The sequence below is a fragment of the Lampris incognitus genome, chromosome 4 (genome assembly GCF_029633865.1).
Source record: "Lampris incognitus isolate fLamInc1 chromosome 4, fLamInc1.hap2, whole genome shotgun sequence".
Lineage (NCBI taxonomy): Eukaryota > Metazoa > Chordata > Actinopteri > Lampriformes > Lampridae > Lampris > Lampris incognitus.
Window position 1 is genome coordinate 15,171,705 of NC_079214.1, and position 6,909 is coordinate 15,178,613.

Genomic DNA, 6,909 nt, shown 5'->3' on the forward strand with positions numbered 1-6,909 from the left:
TGTGATGTTTAGGTTTGTGAAGCACTTTATGTATTTAATGTACTTTATGTTTTTTACTATTTATTGCACATTATTTTTTAACGTGGCACTGTGGTCCGTGTAAAATGCAATCTCGTTGCCCATGTGTATGAGACATGCATATGTCGAAATGACAACAAAAGCAGTCTAAGTTTAATTTCAAGGGTGAACAAGGCAGCCTAAGCGGCATTTATTTGCTGTAATTCCTTCTCTTTGAAGTCCACAATGCAGCATGAGAGTGACTTGGTATTAGTATAAAAATACTATAATAAGCATGGTGCTTAATTGGCGTATTTGTCTTCATATTCAGTATTTACCCAAACAATGTACATGCCACAATGTACGCTAAATGTATAAGCTTTCATCTTAGCCCAAACATAAATAAAATTATCAGGTTACAATAATGTGTGCAGACAAAATACGTGTGGTGAAACAAATTCAAGTATAAAAACAGCATAGGGTAATAATAGATTTTTTTTTTAAATCTCATTTCTGATAGGATTTATGAGGTGATATTCTATTTTTAAATTTTGATAGAAAGAATTATAATTTCCTCAAATGAATTTTTAATTTTCACTTAAAAGACACTTACGACCTTTCACTTATTATCTTGAGACTGATATAAATTGACTGTAACAGTAGGGGAGCTCACAACCAGAGTATTGGCAGAGAACGACTGCATCGCATGCCGGCAGTAAAACCAGATGTGATGGAAATCAAATCAAATCAATTTTATTTGTATAGCCCAATATCACAAATTACAATTTTGCCTCAGTGGGCTTAACAGCAACACAACATAATGTCCTTAGACCCTCTCATCGGATAAGGAACAACTCCCTAAAACACCCTTTAACAGGGAGAAAAAATAGGAAGAAACCTCAGGGAGAGCAACAGAGGATGGATCTCTCTCTCAAGACGGACAGCGTGCAATAGATGTTGTGTTTACACAATTTACAGAATACAACATTGAAAGAGGATAACAGAATTATAATGGAATTATAAAATTTATGAAGAATATGATGCACAGGATGCCAAGCAGTGTCCAGACGCCACTTATTTCTTGACAGAGGAAACGTGTCTTTACACCTACATGGCACTCAAATGTAGTTTTAAAGATCACAAACAGAATTTCTGTCTTAAAAGAGTGACTACATCACTGAACAGAATACAGAAATCAGTCTTCTAATGTATATATATTATATTTGAAGAATATTAATTAAATATTAAGGTTAACATCTACTGTTACAAGTTGGTCAGTCTTATAGCAGAGAGAGAGAGAGAGAGAGAGAGAGAGAGAGAGAGAGAGAGAGAGAGAGAGAGAGAGAGAGAGAGAGAGAGAGAGAGAGAGAGAGAGAGAGAGAGAGAGAGAGAGAGAGAGAGAGAGAGAGAGAGAGAGAGAGAGAGAGAGAGAGAGAGAGGGAGCGAGAGAAAACAACCAGAAATAGAGGGCTTTTGGTGGTCAGCTCTTATATAATTTCTCTCTTTTCCTGGCTAAGCCTGCCTATCTGTTGTGTTCAGCTTTGAAGAAGAGCAGAAACCTGGGTAGCAACAGGAGATGCTGTCAAGAACACTTTCAAATTAACTGAAGGTTCTTAAATGAGGGATGCTGGTTTTGTATCAAACCTCAGTCACTGAAATTCAACAGCTATGCACCAAACCTAAATGACAGGTTCCCTTAGTTTAACCCAGTCATTGTTAAGATATTGTCAGACATCATGTAAAATTGTACAGACAACAACGTCACAGATCCCTTTAGTATCGTATGACTTTGCTCAATCTTCTCACTGGACCTCAGCACAGTCCAATGGGAGACTCATCGAAAGCCTTCAAAACCCATGATATATCTCCTTTTTGAAAACGAGAAGCTCGCAGTACAATTACACCTGTCTTTATATATCCTGTGAGGAAAATAACCCCAAAACATGGGGATCACCGATTTAAATCCCCAGGTTACCTCCGGCTTGGTCGGGCGTCCCTACAGACACGATTGGCCGTGTCTGCGGGTGGGAAGCCGGATGTGGGTATGTGTCCTGGTCACTGCACTAGCGCCTCCTCTGGTCGGTCAGGGCTCCTGTTCAGGGGGGAGGGGGAACTGCGGGCAGTAGCGTGATCTTCCCCTGGCGAAACTCCTCACCGTCAGGTGAAAAGAAGCGGCTGGCGACTCCACATGTATCGGAGGAGGCATGTGGTAGTCTGCAGCCCTCCCCGGAACGGCAGAGGGGGTGGAGCAGCGACCGGGACGGCTCGGAAGAGTGGAGTTATTGGCCAGGTACAAGTGGGTAGACAGAGGGGGGGAAAATACCACAAAATCATGCTCTCTTTCAAGTTAAAAGTTCTTTATGTTGCACTTGAAAAAATTTTTTTCCCTTGCTACCTTCATGGGTCTGAAGGAAAGTGGATGGTGGTAATGTGCTGCATCAACCACAAATATGGTTATTTGATGTGATTGCTTGTTGATAGTCACTGCTTGAATATTCCGGCATATTAACATTTGATCGAATGTGCCTCCACCATGCCCATTACTGAAAACAATATGAATGTTAAATCTAAAATGAAAAAAATAACATTAAAGTCCATTGTAAGTAATATTCCAATTGCATATTGATATTCTTAATTTTTCCTTGTTTTGCACAAAGGGGGACATGCATTGTACAACATGGCAGTTCGACCAAAAGAAAATCACTTAAATGGTCACTGGTCCATGGTGATGTAACTGACCAAACTATTTTCATCGCTATTTAGAGTTTGTAATAGCATGGGTAAAATGGCATCCACTCTATTGCCCCTGATGGATGATTCACTCTATTACCCCTGTCTTGTTTTAAATTAGTTCTTCTAATTAATATTCCAATTTTATGTTAATCGTCTAACAATATTTTCAAGGCTTCATTAGTTTGCCCTACTAACTTGACATAGAGACTAAACTTAGCAGGCGAGCTGAAATGATAGACCGCGTCACTGCATTTTTTTTTCCTTTCCAAAGCATCGAAAAGGAGAAAACCTCACACGACGCAAAGTCAAACCCTTGAGCCCTCTTCGCCATGACCAAAACAGGGAAGAAAAATGAATGAAGAGATGGTTGATGTGTTAAATAGGTTCAAATGTGTGTCACAGTTACCCATTACAAGGTCACAAATACATTTCAATGCTCCAGAGGAGGGAGAAAGAGAGGGAGGATTGATTGAGCAGACTCAATGTCCCGCTCTGCTCATTAGACTCATTTCTCAGCTGCCTGGGGTTAATTACCACACACACACCTCACGCTGTTGTTCCACTTACATCATAATTACTGTGGCAAAGAGAGAGAACAATCTAGAGCTGATGATACCAAGCCCCCGCCCATCAGCCAACCACACACACACACACACACACACACATCAAAACACCAATGGCATCAATATCTCCTGTCTGCCCCTCCTGGTATATTCCCAGATCCCCCTCCCTCCCCAGGAGCCAGCTGTTTTTGGGATTGATTTCATTTATTTAATGACGGCTGCGCTAATGACCCTTCGCACATGGCTGATGGTGTCACAGACACCGAAGCGTCTCAGGAATGAAGATTGGATTGGGGGCCTGGAGAGTGCGGGGTGGCTGATATTGAAAAAGGGTAGAGTAAAATAGCGGGAGGAAAACAGAGGCGGGCGGGAGGGAGGCGGGGGGGGGGGGGCCGGACACATCATGTACCCGGGCAGTCTTTGTCTTTCTCAAACAAGCAAGGACACTGAATGCGGGATAGAAATTAATAACCATCGCTGGACTAATTCTCAGCACCGTGGCAAAGATGAAACATGAGACCCCTCAACCTCTCATCAGAAAGCAATGTCTGGTTAGCAGACTCGGGTGGATATTTGTTTTGTGAAGCTCTAATGTGGCAACTTTGGAGCAAGCCCTGAGTACACAAAGGGCACTTTTTGCAATTACAATTGTCTTGGGGACAAACATGGTATCTCATTTTTAAAAGCTGTCAGTGGCAAATGGAAAAGCCCTCCAGGTTTCCATGAAGGATCTAAGGGGAAGGACAACATGCAACTACTTTGTAGTGTACATAAAGCACCTATACTACACTGCCATAATATATAACTGTCTATAATGGTGACAATTTTTTTTCATGACAACAATAGAGATGTCCACTTTGTTGCCCACTTAGATTCCACTATATAAGTTCAATGCTGTTTTATCTAAAATAAATCACAAGTGACTATATTGCTGCATGGGTTTCCACATAATCCTTGAAATATAAAAATCAGGAAGAAAAAAATCCTGTCAAGCTGATGATTTTCTTTGACTCAGAAGTAATATTAAATCAATATCTGTGAACTGAAACTATAAAGTGTCCACCTTCGCTAGCTCAAACATTTTAGAAAACTTCTTTAACGAAGATAAATTATTTATTCTCTCACAAATGGTAACATGAGCTATCAAGGCATTACGGGAAATATCAATTTTGATTTTTTTATATGATTTTTTTTGCGTTATTTGAGGTATAAAATAGAGGCAGGGGTCTCATTTGTCCACACTTTGATCTTTGTTCTAACTGTTGTAGCGTTGAGATCTGTCTCCCGCTAATTTGCCTCTGGCTAAATGAACCCACCTTTATCCATAAATTTCTGAAATGATAGCATTTACAATTTTACACTTTTGATATGGTACAAATAATTGTCAAGGCATGTATTGATAACTTAAATGCCAGTAAACTGCACAAGCAAAAACATGAAAGAAAAAAAAGCATGGGGTCTATGAATACCATCATTTTTGTGTTCATCTGTACCCACTTCTTAAACCTATATTGATTAAATATTGAATTAATTTACATCACATTTTTTGGTTGGAAGTACTGCTTGCCTTACTAGCAGGGGTGTCATCAGATTAACAAAATACACCCTTTGCATGTGGTTACCAAATAGCAGTGTATATATGTTTTTAAAACACTGGTTTTATTGATTTTTGTATTGATAGAAGTAGTTATGCTTCTGAAAAGGGACAAGAGATATAAAAAAGACGATCAGAGTTGACAGTTTGCGAGACTAAAGTAAGTTCTACAATCAATAAGGCTGCCTCTGACTATGGCAAGCTTTCAACTGGCAAAAGCAATCCAAGAATATATTTTTATTCATTTCTACATCTGTATTCAACAAACGTCAGCTCAAGGAAGTATAGAAAAAGAGACTTTTTCTTCAAGGTGAGTAATTCTAGATGAATCTAACTGGGAAGTTATGTATAACTACTTACATGCTAAACTTCTTGTGGAACAAATGATATATAGAAAGAAAGGGGCATGCATGTCTTTTTTTTGGGTGGGGGGGGTTTCCTCCTTTTTCTCCCCAATTGTATCCGGCCAATTACCCCACTCTTCTGAGCCATCCCAGTCATTGCTCCCCCCCCCCCCGCTGATCCAGGGAGGGCTGCAGACTACCACATGCCTCCTCCGATACATGTGGAGTCGCCAGCCTCTTTTCACCTGACAGTGAGGAGTTTCACCAGGGGCACGCAACGCCTGGGAGGATCATGCTATTCCCCCCAGTTCCCCCTCCCCCCTGAACAGGCACCCCGACTGACCAGAGGAGGCGCTAGTGCAGCGACCAGGACACATACCCACATCCGGCTTCCCACCCACAGACACGGCCAATTGTGTCTGTAGGGACGCCCGACCAAGACGGAGGTAACACGTGGATTCAAACCGGTGATCCCCATGTTGGTAGGCAATGGAACAGACCACCATGCTACCCGGACGCCCCAAGACTGCAATTTTTAACCAGCAAAGTAATTTGCAGTTACTACCGTTATCACCATTATCACATATCACCTTATGTCTGTGAAAAAGCAATTTCCTTTTCAGGCTAAATAAAGCACTACTTCTACTTGTAATCGTACTAATTACAGCAGTATACTGAAATATAGTTATCAGCCTCAAATGTCACTCCTAACAAACACTGCATGTTACAAAATGCTCTGGGACAAAATTCTGGGGGGTGAATACGGCACATGGTGTCACGGGGTCGCCACCTGTTTGAGAACATGCCCAGCCACAGTAACTATTACTTTTACTTCAGGTAACTCGTGATCAAACACAGGAAGACTTCTTACCACTGCTGCTTTAGCAACAGTTAATATATGAATGGGTACTTGCCATTGACCTGATGTGAACTGGAGGTAATACAGCTCCTTATTGAAACTATTTTCGATCAGCGATTTGAACCACATGCCGGTCTGGTACCTTTGAGGGTTTTTAACCTCAAAGGTAGTCAGGCTAATGCAGGTTAGGGATGAGCAAGAGGAAATCATATTACTTAAATGTGTGTTTAAGTCGAATGATTGCCAGAGACTATTTTAGCCTAAGCTTATGATCACTCATTCTTGATCTGAAATATAGGTTAAAGAGGCAGTAAACCTTTTTATTTATTCATTTATTTATTTTCACAGTTTTCAAGCTGAAAACATGTTAGTATGGGCGTAGGATAGTAGACTTGATAGCTCTCATGATAAATTCAACAAGACATGAGACACATTACAAAGCTGCTTTGGGGGAGGAAAAACTATGCTTTCACCTGCTTCCACACATACAACACACATAGTGATCAACCCCACCAACCCCACCATCAATCAATCAATCAAGCTGCATTTTATATAGCGCTTTTCTAGCTGCAACAGCCACTCAAAGTGCTTTACAATTAATTAATTAACACACACACACACACACACACACTGATGGAATGTCAAATATGCAAGGTATGCACGTTAGCAACTGTATTAAAAGTATTAAAGGCACAATTCAGTTTTTCTTTTTTCCTCTACGAGTAACTAGTTCAGCTTCTATCAGCTGATCTTTTGCTCCGTCAAACTTGGAGTCAGCTGTGTGACATAAGTACTGATCAGTATGTGTTGGTTTATGGT